This window comes from Pseudophryne corroboree, chromosome 1, assembly GCF_028390025.1.
Source record: "Pseudophryne corroboree isolate aPseCor3 chromosome 1, aPseCor3.hap2, whole genome shotgun sequence".
Lineage (NCBI taxonomy): Eukaryota > Metazoa > Chordata > Amphibia > Anura > Myobatrachidae > Pseudophryne > Pseudophryne corroboree.
Window position 1 is genome coordinate 633,794,023 of NC_086444.1, and position 20,807 is coordinate 633,814,829.

Here is a 20,807-nt window from a genome sequence, read left to right on the forward strand (position 1 = left end):
GAATTGAGGCCCACAAGTTTTCCCCTCGATATGTGTAAAGAGGGTATTCGGCCAAGAGGTCATTTTACAGAGAAGGCGTTTTAGCCACTGGTTTCCCGGAAATTGGAGGTCCAGAGCTGGTGACTTCCCCAACAACTCCAGAGCAGGTTTGTTCTTCGTGTGGCCAAGATGGGCACCAAGAGTGGGTCTGTCCGCAGATGGATTGTTCTTTCTCCGGTGTCTTTACAGCTCTAGAGACCTGTCCTCTCCCACCTAGGATACAGGTACATATACAAGTCGGAAATAGACTGGTTTAGGGTTTGGTAGACTCTGGCTCTGCTACTACCCTGATACAAAGGGATCTGTTGTCCCCAGAGTTATTGTTGCCCCATGAACTAGTCCGCATTTGTTGTGTACATGGATATGTTCAGGCCTTTCCTACCACCATGGTCCCTTTGATGATTAGGGGAAAGACTGCCAAATTACGTGTGGGTGTTTGTTTGTGTTTTTCAGCTCCTGTGTTAGTAGGTCATGACTGACCTCACTTCCGGGCCCTTGTTTTGCTAGAGGAATAGGTGCCTGTGGTGACCCTTGGAGATACATTTCCTTTTTCCCCAGTAGTAGAAAGAGAATGCCTTACTATAAAATGGGCTCTTGAGGCTTTGAGATATTATCTTTGTGGGGTCAAGTTTACTGTGGTCACAGATCATGCACCATTAAAATGGTTGCATTCCATGAAAGATTCTAACGCAAGACTGACAAGGTGTTACCTGGCTCTCCAGCCTTTTTCTTTTGAAGTCCGGCATCGATCGGGACATTTACATATGAGAGCAGATTTTTTTGTCCTGAACAGGGCTGAAAAGCCGGGGCTTCTGCCACGGGCGGTCTAGGTTCACCCTTTAACAGGGGAGGTATGTGTCAGAGTGGCTCTCTCCCACATTCTGAGGAAGGGGTTAATCACCTGCAGCTCAGGGAGGATCCACATCCTTTCCTTAATTAGGAGCAGCTAAGGTATAAAAACCAGGGCAGATGAGTTAGTATGGGGAATGTGTGGGAGAGGCTGCCCCTTTAGCAGCTCTCTCTGTCCTGGAGAAATCTGCACCCTGAAGCTGCTGTTTACACTGCTGTCTTCAAGTAAGCTGAATTGTTTTTTTTGAACTGTTGATGGTATCCTTTGTAAGCAGCTATTACAGTGACTATACCTGTTAGCCTGAAATAAAAGTTTACTTGTTTTCAATACTTCTGCCTCCCATTGGTCGTCTGGAACTTATCCGCTACAGGGGGGTCTTTTTTTTCGTGTGTTTTCTTTTCTTTTTTTGGGAGGGGGTTTACTCTTTCCCCATGTGCTGCAGTGGCGGATGGGGTTACTGGACAATCCCAACGCCATCACAGGTATTTTTCCTGTACTGTTTTTGTGGGGTCTATTTGTTTTGCTTTGGTTTTTTTTGCATTATCTTTTTTTTATTTGTTGGGGGGTTGTTCTTTTCCCAGCCGCTGCAGCAGCAGATGGGGATACTGGACAATCCCAATGCCGTCACAGGTATTATTTCCATACTGTTTTTTTTTTGGGGGGGGAGGTCTTTTGTTGTTTTATTTTTCTGTTTTTTTTTGTTGGGGGTAGGATTTGTTCTTGACCCAGGCACTGCAGCTGCAGATGGGGATACTGACCAACACTGCCGCCGGCCTGGTTATTTTTCCCATACTGTTTTTTGGGGTCTTTTTCTTTGTTCTTGTTTTTTTTTGGGGGGGCGGAGGGGTATTTTGTCCTTAACCCAGGCACTGCAGTGGTGGATGGGGATACTGGCCAACACTGATGCTGTCCCGGGTATTTTTCTCATACTTTTTTTTTTTGTCTTTTTTTTTTTTCTTTGTTGGGGGGTGCTTTGTTCTTGCCCTGGCACTGCAGTGGCAGATGATAATATTAGACAACCCCACTTCCTGCAATTGGCGGCCCAGGTACTTTTCCATTGTTTTTGTCTTTTCTTCAATTTTTTGGTCAGGGGAGTAAGTAATTCCCCCCCCCCCCATGGTGTTGCAGCAGCTCAGCTGAGTACTTTTTTATTTTAATTTTAAACTGGGCAGGGTAAAAGCATGCAGCGAGACACACTCCTGGAAAGTCCTTGGTTTCTCTCCCACTCCCAGGAGCCCTTGGTTTGTTTACCACTACATGAAGTCCTCGGTTTATCTCCCTCTCCCAGATGTCCTCGGTTTGTTTACCACTGCCGGAAGTCCTTGGTTTGTTTCCTCAAGACAATGAACCCGGACAGGGCTGACAGTAAAATGGATGGTGGTAATGAAGACTAGCTCCCTCACTCGTCGGAGTTGAGCAGTTCAGATGACAGCAGTGGGGACTAGACATCTTGCCTTCCTCCACAGACTGCGTCCTTAACCGACGGACACACATTGCCGTGTCGGTCCAGGTCCTTAGCCGAAAAGGGGATGGTTCCAGAACATATACCAAGAAGAAAAACTTCTGCCTATGATGTGAGAGGGGATGCATTTAGGCATTCCATCCGCCCATATATCATACTGAATCCTTTGAGAGGACATACTCAAAAATTGTGAGGTATGTGGAAGCCGTCCACTGCAGTGAGCCTGAGGTAACAAGGTCACTGAGTTTTCCAAAGAACTCCAGGGAAAGGTCAGTGCAGCTGGACCTGATTCACCACCGGGGGAACTTTGCTGATAATATCACTGTTTTCCATGAAGGCAGTGGTGCCCTACTACCATGCAAACAGCCAGCCAAAGCAGCAGCTCCCCAATATTTCATGCACTGCGCACACTCCAGACGACACCTGTGGTGACATGTGAAGAGGTGCCCGCTTCACAAAAGGGATGGCAACCCCGAACCCAGTAGAACCAGGGTCCAGTCCTTGTGCACTTATGCCACACCCGCTCCATCAGGTGTTGGCACCGGTATGTGGAAGTTGTTGAGCCAAATGAATTATGATGATGTGGTACCCATGATCAAGGAGGACCACTGCATCATACATATCGGGCAGCACCTCTACAACCGACTGTGGTCTGATGTCAGCAATCACAAGTATATATGCCAGAAGCTCCGAGAGGTGGGGCGGCTCCTGCTGCATGCAATGAAAGTCACTCTATTGCGGAGCATGGAAGATTTAATTTACACACCCAACCTCTTCTCTTTTTATTTATTTTTCAAATTTAGCATCTATAGATTTAAGTTGTAGTAGTGTTTCCCTTATCTCCTTTAGAATATTGGGACCCTTCAATCCCTTACTGGGGTATGCTTTATAGTAGCCCCCATTATTATAAATAATCTATTGTGGCAATCTCAGTACAATCTCAGTACAATTCATTTGTAGTCATGTAAATATAATGATGGTAGGGTTTTTAAATACTATCATCATTGTCTTCATTGGCTACACTCTTGATATGTGCATATGTTTTCAAGAGAATTTAGAATAATCTTTAGAGTCCTATTTTGGGCCCCTTCTAGTAGTGCCCTATTTAGGAGGACTGTCATTATCATTATTATTTTTATGTTTCTAATGTTTACTCATTTAGTTTACTATTACAGAATTGTACTCTATAATATTTTGTATAAATATATTTTATTAGTCATCAACTATTAATAATTAAGTTATATATATATATATATATATATATATATATATATATATATATATATATATATATATATATATATATATGCTCCAGACATGTTATTATTATTTTTTTTTTCCTGATATTCATTCTATATAGACAATCCTCATAGATATACTCCTGATTTATTGTCTCTTATATATACAGGTTGAGTATCCCATATCCATATATTCCGAAATACGGAATATTCCGAAATACGGAATTTTTTGAGTGAGAGTGAGATAGTGAAACTTTGTTTTCTGACTGCTCAATGTACACAAACTTCGTTTAATACACAGAGTTATTAAAAATATTGTATTAAATGACCTTCAGGCTGTGTGTGTAAGGTGTATATGAAACATAAATGAATTGTGTGAATGTACACACACTTTGTTTAATGCACAAAGTTATTAAAATTAATGGCTAAAATGACCTTCAGGCTGTGTGTATAAGGTGTACATGTAACATAAATGCATTCTGTGCTTAGATTTAGGTCCCATCACCATGATATCTCTGTATGGTATGCAATTATTCCAAAATACGGAAAAATCCGATATCCAAAATACCTCTGGTCCCAAGCATTTTGGATAAGGGAGACTCAACCTGTACATACATTTCATAACTCTGGATTTTCTGTTATATATAAAAGTTTCAAGTATTTACATTGTGGATCGATAATTAAAGTTGGGAATAGTATTGGAATATGTATAGATCATCTCCATCTACTTTTTCATTAATCTTCTGTTTATGATGGTTTATTAATTTATTCATCAACTAACAAGGGAGACAGAGAAGGCTCTTGTGTGGGCGCACTCTATACAGGAAAGAAAATTCCTATGATGTATGAGAAATAACAAAGAATGTTAAAACATAACTTTTATTAGTAATAATGAAAACACATTTTACCCATCTAAATGATCCAAAAAATAAAGAAAAATGTTAAAATGTTCTGGTCTCTTCATATAGAGAATGATTGGAAAGGTTTGTAGACACGAAATTGTCATACCACCTGTTCCCCTGACCAGTACAGATAACTGTATTGATAGGACCGAGGAGTGGAAAAGGCGTTCATATGTAAATTTTCAACTATAATCACTTAAATTAAGTAGATATATAGTTGTTTGACGATCACCAGACTCTAGCACCTGAGTCATTCGATAAATATCATGATTATGAATAAAAAGAACACATTAATCTGCATTGAAAATCCACTGGCTGGATAAGAAAATATAGGAAAGAAAAAGTGGTGATACTGCTGTTGGCGTGTTCTTTTCATACAGAGAGGAAAGAAATTCCTGATCTACAACACCAGGTATTCACAGGTAGTCTCCTTTCCTGATACTAACCCGGCCCAACGCTGTTTAGCTTCCAAGATCGGACGAGATCGGGCGATGGCAGCGTGGTATGATAGTAGAGAATAGTAGGATCAGTACGCCAATGAGAGTGCACCTATATACGAAAAAAGTATCAGTGGGAAATGATGGAGAGAAGCTGGAAAGAGGAGGAAGAAAAAAGAGAGAGATAAGTGAGATTAGGTGGATCTGCTTTCCGCGTTAGGCACGGTCAACAGCACCCACTTTCGTGGCTCTGTGCTCCGTGAATCGAGGATGAGAGTCCACGAGACAGATAAGGCAAAAGAATTTGGTTCAAAATTGATATGTCTCAATGATTAGAGAGAACATGCAATAGAATAATGCAAAAAAATTGTGTATATATATATATATATATATATATATATATTAATACTCTGTGGCTGCAATCAGACTCACAGAGTGATACCCTCAGTGAGCACATATAATGGACAATAGAACTAGGTACTGTCTTTGAGGATCCCAAAGGGAAATGTAGATTGTCACAAAGTGCACTAGTATCGCAAGGAAAAATATAGAAAATAAATAAACATTGGTGTGTATATTATATGCACATGCAGTACTTCTTGCCAATACTAGGACAGTGTTAGCAAGTTCAAATCTACCGTAGGGAAAATGAAAAGACAGCTTAGCTATTGAAAAAAATGACAGACGATATCTGTCAGATGTCATAAGATATGCTGGCCACTGTTAGAGTTGTAGCCCATATAAAAAAGCAGGATTCACATGCAAATAGCATACTCAAATATATATATATATATATGCTGCCTGTATGTGATAGTACTGCCTGTGTGCCACAGAGCAGTGAAGGCTTACGATACCCCAACCAGTGAGCAGAAGGATAGGTCAGTGCCTCGTCAGGTGCAAGGAGCTGGTGCCGTGCGATCACTCCATGTGCGGACCCCCGTACGGAAGACGCGTTTCGCCCGCTAGGGCTTGTTCACTTCCGGAAATAAATGTTTATTTATTTTCTATATTTTTCCTTGCGATACTAGTGCACTTTGTGACAATCTACATTTCCCTTTGGGATCCTCAAAGACAGTACCTAGTTCTATTGTCCATTATATGTGCTCACTGAGGGTATCACTCTGTGAGTCTGATTGCAGCCACAGAGTATTAATATATATATATATATATATATATATACAATTTTTTTGCATTATTCTATTGCATGTTCTCTCTAATCATTGAGACATATCAATTTTGAACCAAATTCTTTTGCCTTATCTGTCTCGTGGACTCTCATCCTCGATTCACGGAGCACAGAGCCACGAAAGTGGGTGCTGTTGACCGTGCCTAACGCGGAAAGCAGATCCACCTAATCTCACTTATCTCTCTTTTTTCTTCCTCCTCTTTCCAGCTTCTCTCCATTTCCCACTGATACTTTTTTCATATATAGGTGCACTCTCATTGGCGTACTGATCCTACTATTCTCTACTATCATACCACGCTGCCATCGCCCGATCTCGTCCGATCTTGGAAGCTAAACAGCGTTGGGCCGGGTTAGTATCAGGAAAGGAGACTACCTGTGAATACCTGGTGTTGTAGATGAGGAATTTCTTTCCTCTCTGTATGAGAAGAACACGCCAACGGCAGTATCACCACTTTTTCTTTCCTATATTCTCTTATCCAGCCAGTGGATTTTCAATGCAGATTAATGTGTTCTTTTTATTCATAATCATGATATTTATCGAATGACTCAGGTGCTAGAGTCTGGTGACCGTCAAACAACTATATATCTACTTAATTTAAGTGATTATAGTTGAAAATTTACATATGAACGCCTTTTCCACTCCTCGGTCCTATCAATACAGTTATCTGTACTGGTCAGGGGAACAGGTGGTATGACAATTTCGTGTCTACAAACCTTTTCAATCATTCTCTATATGAAGAGACCAGAACATTTTAACATTTTTCTTTAATTTTTGGATCATTTAGATGGGTAAAATGTGTTTTCATTATTACTAATAAAAGTTATGTTTTAACATTCTTTGTTATTTCTCATACATCATAGGAATTTTCTTTCCTGTATAGAGTGCGCCCACACAAGAGCCTTCTCATTCTCCCTTGTTAGTCAATGTACTTTCTGGCTCTGGGCGCACCACCAATGAGGACAGTATTTAGGAGAAAAATATTATATATATTTTCTCGTACCCACGTTATAGGGTAATTAATTGTCCGTTTTTGTTTTTTTCAATTCAAAAAAATTTTTTTGTGACCTGTGCTCAATCGCCCTATGCTTTTGTCATTTATTCATCAGTTAGCTCCGCCATTGCTCCATAGTATATTTTATTTAAGGACCTCTGAAGCGTGTATGCGTGGACAGAGAATCCTTTTTTTTTTTTAAATATATATTTTTATCATAATTTCTTCATTGTTTAGATAACCACTATTTAAACAACCAAAGATGTCATGTATAAGTGTTTGCTAACAATTGGTGTATTATCAAATTGATTAATTACACATGTGTAGGCTCGATTGGGAGCCTTTAAATAACACACACTTTGGAAATAGGAGTCATCTTTGAAAAAGTCACGGGTCACGTGACGAAACGCGTCAGAACTCCTCCCCTTTTCTCACTGAACACCTGTACATTCAAGGACACAGCCATCTCTGCCTGAAATTTACCGGCTTCAGTAGCAAGCAGCCAGCATTTCATATGGAACCAAGCCGTGAGCTCTGTGCGGCAACTGTTGCCAGTTTTCATCATCCTCCCTCCCGCTGACTACCGGCGGACGGTGCACGTCCGGGGAGTCTCGGAAGAGGCACACAAATACAGCTGGATTTGCGTGGCGGCTTTCCCTCAAACAGCCGTACATCTGCCTTCTCTACAAATCCCTGCAGCACTAATTGGGTGAAGCACCCTCAGGGCAATTGAGCTCGAATCAGTGTGGTTCCGTATACCCGTACACGCTACGCACCCTCCAGTTCTACACTTTACTGGGCAAGTCTTGGACTCACCCGGGGACGCTCGGGTTCACCAGCCCATATGGAGAGGTAATCTTCTACACAACTGCTATTTATATGCCGGTCATCCTTTTTGAAGTCGCTCATTTCAACTGTTTCCATAATACAGAGCCGACTGTGGCTATACGTGCAGTAACTGTGTCTTATTTATGAATCTTATTCAGCAGCTGTGGCAACAGTGTTTCCTAAGGATTGTAACACATTGTTACATTTGAACTTTTTATCAGCCATTTCAGTGAGTTTTATTGATACAGCAATCATCGTAACAGCTTATACAATTCATGTGTTTTTATATGTATACATGTGGTAAATCAGTAAGATACGATTAATATTACCTATGAATTTGTTTCAATCAAGTGGTATTTTTATTGAATCATTGTGAATATTAAATATATATTTTATAAATTCATTTGACTCTTTGGTTGTAATAGTACCTGGGAAGTTATGGTGTTTAAATGCCATGAGCGCCTCTATTAATTTCTCTCTCTTCCATGTGGTGCATGCCTTCAGGAGCCTGGCTAGCTACAATAACAAGACCAACACCTATAAGGTCCCCTCGCTGGCCCTGAACATGGGCCACAGCTTGGAAAAGATTTCTGCCATGATCGAGTGCCAGGCACTGATGGAGCACAGAGCCCTGTCAGTAGAAAGCGCACAGAGCTTCAGAAAACTGTACAAGATGAGGTGGAGCGAGCTCATCTCAAATGCTGCCCTGAAGACCATGCAAGAGATAAAATGGAAAGCCCAGCTCCTCATACCCTTCTCTGACAATGTGAAGCACTTGAACCTGTATCTCCTTGACCGGCAGTGAGAGTACATCGATAGGTTGTCTGCCCACCCTTCTGCAAAGCAGTGGTCAATGTTGGCCAAGATCATTCTGGTGCAACTGATTCTCTTCAACCGCAGGAGGGAAGGTGAGGTTTCCAAGATGTGGCCAACCTTGTTTGAATCACGACACACAGATGACGTGCAGGGCGATGTGGCTCAGGCCCTCTCGGGGGAGGCACTTTGTCACCACTTCACTCATATTGAGATACCTGGAAAAAAGAGGCAGGAAGGTTCCACGTCCTGATTTCTCCATACATGCAAAAAGCGATGGAGCTCCTGACCAAGAAGTAGGCAGAGTATGGTGTAGAACTGTCCTCCACCCGCCTCCGTAATCATGTGGTCAACCTTTCCATGGTCCTCAACCTAAGCGACACCGAGATGGACCAGCTAGCTGATTTCCTTGGGCATGACATCTGGATGCACCGGCAGTATTACCGTCTACCAGAAGGTATCCTGCAGCTGGGCAAGTTAAGCAATATCAAGAACCGGGACTTAGCGTCTCATGCCTTACCAGTGTGCCCTTCATTCTGCCTCCTGCAGCACTGGTTCCGGTACCCCTGAACCTTGCTCCAGCCTCCTATTGTTACAGGTGCTGCCATGTTGCTGTGGATCAGCAGACTGCAAGTCCTCCAACAACCACAAGCATCGATTAGCCACATGACTCTGCTGTCCAATGGGTAACCAGCAAGAGGGATAAAAAGGCAAGATGGAGCTCTAGCAAATTATCCATTACAACATCGCTATCTCGGCTACATTGCGGCTCAGACTGCAGTGTTCATTCCATGTTCCTGTTGTCCTGTTCATTACCAGCGTTCCAAGGTACTTGCAGTACTACCAGTACTGTGTTCCAGCCCAGAGTATTTCATCTGCATTGAGACTCCAGCAGCATTACCAGCACTGTGATTCAGCTCCAAGTATTTCACCTGCACTTAAGCGATTTGAACAGTATGAATGATGAACGATTTTTCAGGTAGTTTTTAGTAACTATTGAGCATACACACTGAACGATTTGTATGAACGATTTGAGCTATATGAATGATTCTGGTTCATTTAAATACTGGGCATGGTTTAATAGGAGGGTGGGCAGGACTTGTGCAGGACTTCTGTGTCCAATAAATAGCAGCAGCAGTGGTCATTGGTGACCAGTGGGGGGAAAAAGAATGTGCTTTAATTACTAAGTACTGTGCCACACTCCTCAGCCCTGTGCTGTACTCGTCCTGTAATTTGGAAATGGCAGCGAGGGAATGTCCGGGGAGTGGTTTGGAGGTGCTGGATCGACCATATCGTACATCATTGATTAACTCTACACTAAGTGATAAGGCACATTGCATACAACAATATCATCCAAATTGGCTTGCAATGATAAACGATGAAAGGCCAACGATGAACGACCACGGGGACGGGTATCATCCATCGTTAGTGCCTCCACACTGAACAGTATGAACGGGTGGTCTTCAGTATGCCGACTGACGGGATCCCGGCGCACAGTATATCGGCGCCGGAATCCCGACACTTATTCTCCCTCGTGGGGGTCCACGACCCCCCGGAGGGAGAATAAAATAGCGTGCCACCGTGCCCGCAAGGGGCTCATTTGCGCTCGCCACACTGTCGGTAAGCCGGCGGTCGGGCTCCCGGCGCCGCTATGCTGGTCGCCGGGAGCCCGACCGCCGGCATACCATACTGAACCCGTATGAACGATATATCAATAATTTTTGAACAAAATAGTTCACATCATTCTTAATTATCGTCCAGTGTGTAGAGCCCTTCAGACTCCAGCAGCATTGCCAGCACTGTGTTTTCAGCACTAAGGGCCTAATTCAGACCTGATCGCAGCAGCAAATTTGATAGCTAATGGGCAAAACCATGTGCACTGCAGTTGGAGCAGATACAACATTTTCAGAGAGTTAGATTTTGATGGGTTATTTTATTTGTGTGCAGGGTAAATACTGGCTGCTTTATTTTTACACTGCAGTTTAGATTTCAGTTTGAACTCACCCCACCCAAATCTTAAGCACCCTACACACTTGCCGATACATTAACTTCTGCCGATGATCGATCTGAATGATGATCAATCATCGTCCAAATTAGGTGACCATATTATCCCTTTAACCTGGGACACTCATGAATTACACAGGTTCTGTGGCTGGCTGACTACAAGCCTGCATTTCACCTGGTTTTAAGCAGCTACAGAACCTGTATAATTCATGAGTGTCCCAAGTTAAAGGGATAATATGGTCAGCCTTGGCTGGTAATGGCTTTGCAAGGTGACTGACCTTTCCTCTCCCACTCCGGTGATTGCAGGGGTGCTATGAGGAGACCGTGGACCCCAATGGAAGTCAGAGCTGCTGAAAGACACATGATGTGGTTCATCCACTCCTGCAAGGTTCCTGGCAAAAAAGATTGTGATGAGTGCCTAAGGGCTAAAACCCAAGTGCTGAAGGCTCAGAACTGGCTTTCAGTTAAATTCTACATAAAGAGCTGCATAACTGCGATAATGAGAGAGCATGAACTGAATGAATACATAAACAAATAATACAATGTTGGTGTAGTTGCATCCGGTGGCCACCTGGGGGGTTACACATTTATCCCTATGTTATGTCCCTATTAGTCCCTCCCAGAATTTGTTTTACATGCACTACAGTTCCGCTAGGCAGCCTCCGGGGCGATGCGCACATGCAGCTTCCCTCTGTCCCCATGCATGGTCCCTAGCTGGGTCCTTCCCAGTCTTTTTGGTTTTTTTTTTTTACACGCATTGCAGTTCTACCAGGCAGCCATCAGGGAGCTTCCCAGAATTTGTTTTTTTCATGCGCTGCAGTTCTGCCAGGTGGCCAACAGGATGCGCCATACATGCCCCCTCCCACTGTATATACATCACATATGGCTGCCCTCTAAAATTCAAAGGGACCACACATTACTTGTCTCGGTAATAAGTTAAATTAACCCATGTAATTAATGAAAGTTATACGTGTATGCAATAACATATATGCAGGCCTTTGAAACACTCTTTAAAAGCTATAACAAACTGTAATGATTTGTAGGGCTGCATGCAACCCCAGGGCTGCCAGTTGCCCATCACTGTGGTAGATGATAATAGGATTTTAATTACCTACCGGTAAGTCCTTTCTCGTAGTCCGTAGAGGATGCTGGGATCCACATTAGTACCATGGTTGATTCTATATCGGAGTGGGAGAAGGGACCTTCTGACGTACCTAGGGGAGGAGACATGTCACCAAGGGGAGGAGCTACGGCCGTACAAGGTAACCGAAAAGTACACTCGCGGGCGCGCTTCGCACGCCACGCTTCGCTCGCCACGCTTCGCTCGCCACGCTTCGCTCGCCACGCTTCGCTCGCCACGCTTCGGGCAAGGTGGCGAGCGAAGCGAGCCACCTGATTACTAAAGGTAATTGTTGGTGGTGTGGATAGTAGAGGAACTATACCGTTGGCCTAGCTCCTCCCCCTTGTGTCGTGGCTCCTCCCCCTGACTGAAAAGGTCCCTTAAATCACTTGGATCTAGCATCAACCGGCAAACCAAGCTAACTAGCTTGAAACATCAGCAACGGATGAACAAGATTACTTACCAAGTAACAAAACGGTACTTAACCAAGAACTAAGCAGTACTGAACTAAGTAACCACTGCAGGATCCTCTACAGACTACGAGAAAAGTATTTACCGATAGGTAATTAAAAAAATAAGAATTTACTTACCGATAATTCTATTTCTCATAGTCCGTAGTGGATGCTGGGAACTCCGTAAGGACCATGGGGAATAGCGGCTCCGCAGGAGACTGGGCACAAAAATAAAGCTTTAGTACTACCTGGTGTGCACTGGCTCCTCCCCCTATGACCCTCCTCCAAGCCTCAGTTAGGATACTGTGCCCGGACGAGCGTACACAATAAGGAAGGATTTTGAATCCCGGGTAAGACTCATACCAGCCACACCAATCACACCGTACAACTTGTGATCTGAACCTCAGTTAACAGTATGATAAACAGAGGAGCCTCTAGAAAAGATGGCTCACTACAACAATAACCCGAATTAGTTAACAATAATAAGAATTTACTTACCGATAATTCTATTTCTCATAGTCCGTAGTGGATGCTGGGGACTCCGAAAGGACAATGGGGAATAGCGGCTCCGCAGGAGACTGGGCACAAAAGTAAAAGCTTTAGGACTACCTGGTGTGCACTGGCTCCTCCCCCTATGACCCTCCTCCAAGCCTCAGTTAGGATACTGTGCCCGGACGAGCGTACACAATAAGGAAGGATTTTGAATCCCGGGTAAGACTCATACCAGCCACACCAATCACACCGTACAACTTGTGATTTGAACCCAGTTAACAGCATGATAACAGAGGAGCCTCTGAAAAGATGGCTCACAACAATAATAACCCGATTTTTGTAACAATAACTATGTACAAGTATTGCAGACAATCCGCACTTGGGATGGGCGCCCAGCATCCACTACGGACTATGAGAAATAGAATTATCGGTAAGTAAATTCTTATTTTCTCTAACGTCCTAGTGGATGCTGGGGACTCCGAAAGGACCATGGGGATTATACCAAAGCTCCCAAACGGGCGGGAGAGTGCGGATGACTCTGCAGCACCGAATGAGAGAACTCCAGGTCCTCCTCAGCCAGGGTATCAAATTTGTAGAATTTTGCAAACGTATTTGCCCCTGACCAAGTAGCTGCTCGGCAAAGTTGTAAAGCCGAGACCCCTCGGGCAGCCGCCCAAGATGAGCCCACTTTCCGTGTGGAATGGGCTTTTACAGATTTTGGCTGTGGCAGGCCTGCCACAGAATGTGCAAGCTGAATTGTACTACAAATCCAACGAGCAATCGTCTGCTTAGAAGCAGGAGCACCCAGCTTGTTGGGTGCATACAGGATAAACAGCGAGTCAGATTTTCTGACTCCAGCCGTCCTGGAAACATATATTTTCAGGGCCCTGACTACGTCCAGCAACTTGGAATCCTCCAAGTCCCTAGTAGCCGCAGGCACCACAATAGGCTGGTTTAAGTGAAATGCTGAAACCACCTTCGGGAGAAATTGAGGACGAGTCCTCGATTCTGCCCTGTCCGTATGAAAAATTAGGTAAGGGCTTTTATAGGATAAAGCCGCCAATTCTGATACACGCCTGGCTGAAGCCAGGGCTAACAGCATTACCACTTTCCATGTGAGATATTTTAAGTCCACAGTGGTGAGTGGTTCAAACCAATGTGATTTTAGGAATCCCAAAACTACATTGAGATCCCAAGGTGCCACTGGAGGCACAAAAGGAGGCTGTATATGCAGTACCCCCTTGACAAACGTCTGAACTTCAGGAACTGAAGCTAGTTCTTTTTGGAAGAATATTGACAGGGCCGAAATTTGAACCTTAATGGACCCTAATTTGAGGCCCATAGACAGTCCTGTTTGCAGGAAATGCAGGAATCGACCCAGTTGAAATTCCTCTGTAGGGGCCTTCCTGGCCTCACACCACGCAACATATTTACGCCAAATACGGTGATAATGTTGCACAGTTACATCCTTCCTGGCTTTGATCAGGGTAGGGATGACTTCATCTGGAATGCCTTTTTCCTTCAGGATCCGGCGTTCAACCGCCATGCCGTCAAACGCAGCCGCGGTAAGTCTTGGAACAGACATGGTCCCTGCTGGAGCAGGTCCTTTCTTAGAGGTAGAGGCCACGGGTCTTCCGTGAGCATCTCTTGAATTTCCGGGTACCAAGTCCTTCTTGGCCAATCCGGAGCCACGAGTATAGTCTTTACACCTCTCCTTCTTATGATTCTCAGTACCTTGGGTATGAGAGGCAGAGGAGGGAACACATATACTGACTGGTACACCCACGGTGTTACCAGAGCGTCCACAGCTATTGCCTGAGGGTCCCTTGACCTGGCGCAATATCTGTCCAGTTTTTTGTTGAGGCGGAACGCCATCATGTCCACCTTTGGTTTTTCCCAACAGTTCACAATCATGTGGAAGACTTCTGGGTGAAGTCCCCACTCCCCCGGGTGAAGATCGTGTCTGCTGAGGAAGTCTGCTTCCCAGTTGTCCACTCCCGGAATGAACACTGCTGACAGTGCTATCACATGATTTTCCGCCCAGCGAAGAATCCTTGCAACTGTTAGGGTCTCCTGCCCTGTGCTGCCACGTCGTCATGGCAACCGGGAGACAAGTGCTAGTGGAGTAACCTGAGCGCAGCTGATACTCCGGTTCGGGTCTTTTGCTGTGCAGTGGTTATAGGCTCTGTGCACGGCAGGGGATCCGGTGCTGGTTTTTGTGCTCACAGTCTGTGAGGTCTGAGTGGGGCGTGGACAGCACCTGCTTTATAAGGCCTCTTTTCAGGGTAAGCAGATGCTGCTGAATCTTTGTTGGTTAGTCAGTTCATGAAAGTTAGCCAGTACTGTGTAGCTTTGTATTTGTTTGTTGCTTACTGCAAATAGGCCTGGGGATTTGGTATTACACTCTGCCAATCCAGACCTAGCAGTAAGACTGGAGTCAGTCGTTTAGCTTGCTGGGGTTCTGTTACTACTCTGTGAACTTAGCAAGTTTGCGGCTGTATTCTAAGACTTGCCTGTCTAATCCTGTCTCACTGTGCTAGGTGTCAGGGGTCAGTTTAGTGGCAGTAAGCTAAAACCTGTGCACTGCAAGTGAGAATCAGGATTGTGGAGTCTCTCCTTGTGTCTATCATTCCATCTCTGACCAAGGAGTTTACTGCCACACCCGTTGGTAACCCTTTAGGGTTTTGCTGTTGCCCTTAGCAACAGCATTTCGGGTTCTCTACGTATTAAAACACAACATCTTGCTATTTCCATCTGAGCAGTTCTAATACAAGGGAGATACCCAGTTCCTTAGCCTCTGGGCTTCTCTGTTCACTTTGTGTGTATTTTGTTACCCTATCACCTTCTGTGTACATTATGTCATATTCCCCAGTTTGTCTGTGAGTCCATTTGTTTTGCATAACAGTTCAAACACCAGTACATTCCTGCAGACACTGGAGTGCATAACATATTCAGCAGCCTAATACTCCTGTTGAAATTTTGTGGGAATATGGAGCATACCCCTCAAAATACGTTGCAACAGGTGGTCGATCAGGTGCAGGTCCTGACTCGACAATTTAATGATTTGTCCATTAAAATGCACACCTCCCAGGCTGCTGGCGGAGCTCCCGCAGCAGCAGCACCTGCAGGGGTTAAGGAGCCGAAAGTAAATCTCCCGGATCGTTTTTCTGGAGATCGCTCGCAGTTCTTTTGTTTCGAGGAGAGCTGCAAGCTATACTTCCGGCTTAGGCCTCAGTCTTCTGGGTCGGAGATTCAGCGGGTGGGCATAGTGATTTCCTTGCTACAAGGAGACCCACAGGTCTGGGCATATGGGTTGCAGCCTGACTGTCCGTCGCTTAAAAGTGTTGATGCTTTTTTTACGGCACTGGGCATGTTGTATGATGACCCTGACAAGACGGCCTCAGCCGAGGCTCAGATTTCGATCCTTAAGCAAGGGCGAAGGCCAGTTGAGGTTTACTGTACGGAGTTTCGGAGGTTGGCCCATGATACCCAGTGGAATGACCCAGCCCTGAGACACCAGTACCGAAGAGGTCTTTCTAACCAGATAAAGGACCAACTGGTACAATATCCCTTGCCTGATAGCTTGGATCAGCTCATGCAGTTATCCATCCGGGTGGATAGACGGCTGAGAGAGCGTAGGCTTGAAAGGGAGACTGAGATTTCCTTCCTTCCCAAGGGAACCTCAGACTCTGAGGAATTTTCTGAGGAGCCTATGCAGATTGGGGCTACCCGCCTCTCCTCGCGTGAGAAGACGCGGAGGAGACAGCAGGGCTTGTGTTTGTACTGTGGGAATAAAGGTCATGTGGTAGTATCATGCCCAGAAAAGCCGGAAAACTTCAGGGCCTGAGGGTGATGGGAAATATCCTGTCAGGCCAGAAGTCAGAATTTCCCAAGAAGACTTTTATCATTCCGGTGACCTTGAAGATCCTCGGTCAAACTGTCAAGACTGAGGCCTTTGTGGACAGTGGGGCCGACGGGGTTTTTATGGACCGCCAATTCGCCCTGAAACACTCTGTTCCCTTAGTACCCTTGGCATCGGAAATTGAGATTTGTGGGTTAAACGGGGAACCATTATCCCAAGGTAAAATTACCTCTTGCACTAGCCAGATTTCTTTGTTTATTGGAGCCACACACTCTGAAAAATTGTCCTTTTATGTGACTGTCTGTACTTTTGCCCCATTGGTGTTGGGGTTACCCTGGTTAAGGGCCCACAATCCTCAATTTGACTGGGTCTCTGGGGAGATTCTTAGTTGGGGTACTGATTGTTTCAGGAGTTGCTTGAGCCTTCCAGTCAGGCTCTCGCAGCTAAGTTTGCCAGGATTGCCAGGGTGTTATGCAGATTTTGCGGACGTGTTCTCCAAAAAAGTTGCAGAGGTACTACCTCCCCATCGCCCCTATGACTGTGCCATTGATTTGTTGCCAAATGCTAAGCTTCCCAAGAGCAGGTTGTACTCCCTGTCACGTCCTGAGACTCAGGCTATGGCAGAGTACATTCAGGAGAACTTGGCTAAGGGATTTATCAGACCTTCACAGTCTCCAGTTGGGTCGGGGTTCTTCTTCGTGGGTAAAAAGGACGGTTCGTTGCGACCCTGCATCGACTTCAGGGAATTGAACCGTATCACGATTAAAAACTCATACCCACTGCCTCTCATTTCGGTCTTGTTTGACCAGCTTCGTACTGCCACCATTTTTTCTAAGATTGACCTACGCGGTGCGTACAATCTAATCCGAATAAGAGAGGGGGATGAATGGAAGACTGCCTTTAATACCCACTCAGGGCATTATGAATATTTGGTGATGCCTTTTGGGCTCTGTAATGCCCCGGCAGTCTTCCAGGATTTCATGAATGATGTGCTCAGGGAATATTTGGATAGATTCTTAGTTGTATACTTAGATGACATCCTAATCTTCTCCCATTCCCTGGAGGAACATCGGAAGCATGTACGCTTAGTCCTCCAGAAACTCAGAGACCACCGGCTTGGGGCGAAGCTGGAGAAGTGCGAATTTGAAGTTCAGCAAATCGCATTTCTAGGATATATTATCTCCCCAGAAGGTTTCCAAATGGAGGGTTCCAAGGTACAGGCAGTCCTGGATTGGGTGCAGCCCACTAGTTTGAAGGCGCTTCAGCGTTTCCTGGGCTTTGCGAATTTTTATAGACGATTTATCGCTGGATTTTCGTCTATAGTGGCGCCCTTGGTGGCACTCACTAAGAAAGGGGCGGATGTTGCTCACTGGTCTTGTGAGGCTAAAGCGGCTTTTGCCCGTCTCAAAAGGGCATTTGTTTCGGCCAAGGTGCTGCGACACCCAGATCCAGAGCGTCCTTTTGTGGTGGAGGTGGATGCCTCTGAGATGGGTATTGGGGCAGTGCTTTCTCAGATGGGAGTGTCTGATAATCGCCTTCATCCCTGTGCTTACTTTTCCCGTAAATTTTCGCCTGCCGAGATGAATTATGACGTGGGTAACCGGGAATTGTTGGCTATTAAGGATGCACTCGAGGAGTGGAGACACTGGCTTGAGGGGGCTAAGTTTGTGGTCTCAATTCTCACTGACCATAAGAATCTGGCATATTTAGAGTCAGCGAAGCGTCTCAATGCCAGGCAGGCACGATGGGCTTTGTTTTTTGCTCGCTTTAATTTTTTGATAACATATCGCCCTGGGTCAAAAAACATCAAGGCTGATGCGCTCTCGCGGAGTTTTGCTCCAATCCGGGAGACCACCGAGGAGCCGTTGCCCATTGTTTCCCCATCATGTATTAAAGTGGGCATTACCCAGGACCTCTTATCATTAGTCCTTAGAGCACAGGAGCAGGCTCCTCCAGACCTTCCGGTAGGTCTTTTGTTTGTGCCTCCTAGGTTAAGACAGCGAGTGTTCCTGGAATTCCATGCCAAGAAGTCGGCAGGTCACCCGGGTATTGCCAGAACTCGGGAGTTGCTATCTAGGGCGGTGTGGTGGCCCTCGGTGGCTAAGGATGTGGATCAGTGGGTTCGGGCATGTGACATCTGTGCCGAAATAAGACTCCTAGAGGGGTTCCTGTTGGCCCATTACATCCACTCTCTATCCCATCTAAGCCATGGAACCACATTTCAATGGATTTTGTGGTGGACTTGCCCAAATCCTCGGGGATGACAGCCATCTGGGTTGTCGTTGACAGGTTTTCGAAGATGGCGCACTTCGTTCCACTGGTTGGGCTGCCATCAGCCAGACGCCTGTCTGAATTATTTATGCTGCATGTTGTGCGTCTCCACGGGTTGCCACTTGATGTGGTCTCTGACCGCGGATCCCAGTTTGTGGCCAAATTCTGGAGGGCATTTTGTTCCGATCTCCAGATTTCTGTCAGCTTGTCGTCAGGCTACCATCCGCAGTCTAATGGGCAGACTGAAAGGGTGAACCAGTCCTTGGAGCAGTTCCTCAGGTGTTATGTCTCCAAGTGTCAGACTGACTGGGTTGCTCATCTGTCCATGGCGGAGTTTGCCTATAACAACGCGGCTCACTCTGCTACAGGGATCTCTCCCTTCCTTTGTGTGTATGGGCATCATCCTAAGGCCAATTCTTTTGACCCCCTGGACTCCACGCCTGGTGGTTCCTCTGTGGTTTCGGTCCTTAGAGGTATTTGGCGGAAAGTGAAGAAAGCCCTTGTGTCTGTGTCATTAGTGACCAAAAGGGTTTTTGATAAGCGGAAAAGACCCTGCAGCTTCAAATTAGGAGACTTCGTCTGGTTGTCAACCAAGAATTTGAAGTTGAGACAGCCATCTCATAAGTTAGGCCCCCGGTTCATCGGCCCTTATAAGATCACCAGGGTTATCAATCCGGTGGCATTTCAGTTAGATCTGCCCCGTTCTTTGGGTATCAATAAAACATTTCATTGTTCCCTTTTAAAACGGGCGATTAGTAATCCTTCCAGTGGAAGACCTTCCCCTCTTCTGATACGTGGCCAGAGGGAGTTTGTTGTTGAAAGGATTCTTGACTCCAAGGTGGTTCGGGGTCGGCTGTCATTTTTGGTGCACTGGAAGGGGTATGGCCCGGAGGAGCGGTCGTGGGTGCGCAGTTGTGATCTTCATGCCCCCAGACTGATACGCTCTTTCTTCTCGCAGTTCCCCGATAAACCCGGTGGTAGGGGTTCTTTGACCCATCGTCAGAGGGGGGGTACTGTTAGGGTCTCCTGCCCTGTGCTGCCACGTCGTCATGGCAACCGGGAGACAAGTGCTAGTGGAGTAACCTGAGCGCAGCTGATACTCCGGTTCGGGTCTTTTGCTGTGCAGTGGTTATAGGCTCTGTGCACGGCAGGGGATCCGGTGCTGGTTTTTGTGCTCACAGTCTGTGAGGTCTGAGTGGGGCGTGGACAGCACCTGCTTTATAAGGCCTCTTTTCAGGGTAAGCAGATGCTGCTGAATCTTTGTTGGTTAGTCAGTTCATGAAAGTTAGCCAGTACTGTGTAGCTTTGTATTTGTTTGTTGCTTACTGCAAATAGGCCTGGGGATTTGGTATTACACTCTGCCAATCCAGACCTAGCAGTAAGACTGGAGTCAGTCGTTTAGCTTGCTGGGGTTCTGTTACTACTCTGTGAACTTAGCAAGTTTGCGGCTGTATTCTAAGACTTGCCTGTCTAATCCTGTCTCACTGTGCTAGGTGTCAGGGGTCAGTTTAGTGGCAGTAAGCTAAAACCTGTACACTGCAAGTGAGAATCAGGATTGTGGAGTCTCTCCTTGTGTCTATCATTCCATCTCTGACCAAGGAGTTTACTGCCACACCCGTTGGTAACCCTTTAGGGTTTTGCTGTTGCCCTTAGCAACAGCATTTCGGGTTCTCTACGTATTAAAACACAACATCTTGCTATTTCCATCTGAGCAGTTCTAATACAAGGGAGATACCCAGTTCCTTAGCCTCTGGGCTTCTCTGTTCACTTTGTGTGTATTTTGTTACCCTATCACCTTCTGTGTACATTATGTCATATTCCCCAGTTTGTCTGTGAGTCCATTTGTTTTGCATAACAGT

At 45.4% G+C, this 20,807-nt stretch overlaps 1 long non-coding RNA gene and 2 pseudogenes across 1 annotated transcript in view; 1 reads left to right on the forward strand and 2 right to left on the reverse strand.

The window, feature by feature from the left end:
* Positions 1–11,138, reverse strand: part of LOC134929398 (uncharacterized) — a 42,355-nt gene extending 31,217 nt beyond the window's left edge. The window contains exon 1 of the long non-coding RNA XR_010178560.1: positions 11,030–11,138. This is a non-coding gene — a long non-coding RNA (uncharacterized LOC134929398). The remainder of the gene's footprint in view (positions 1–11,029) is intronic.
* LOC134933771 (5S ribosomal RNA) lies at positions 4,889–5,007 on the reverse strand (annotated as a pseudogene).
* LOC134935784 (5S ribosomal RNA) lies at positions 6,394–6,512 on the forward strand (annotated as a pseudogene).
* Positions 11,139–20,807: the final 9,669 nt, after the last annotated feature.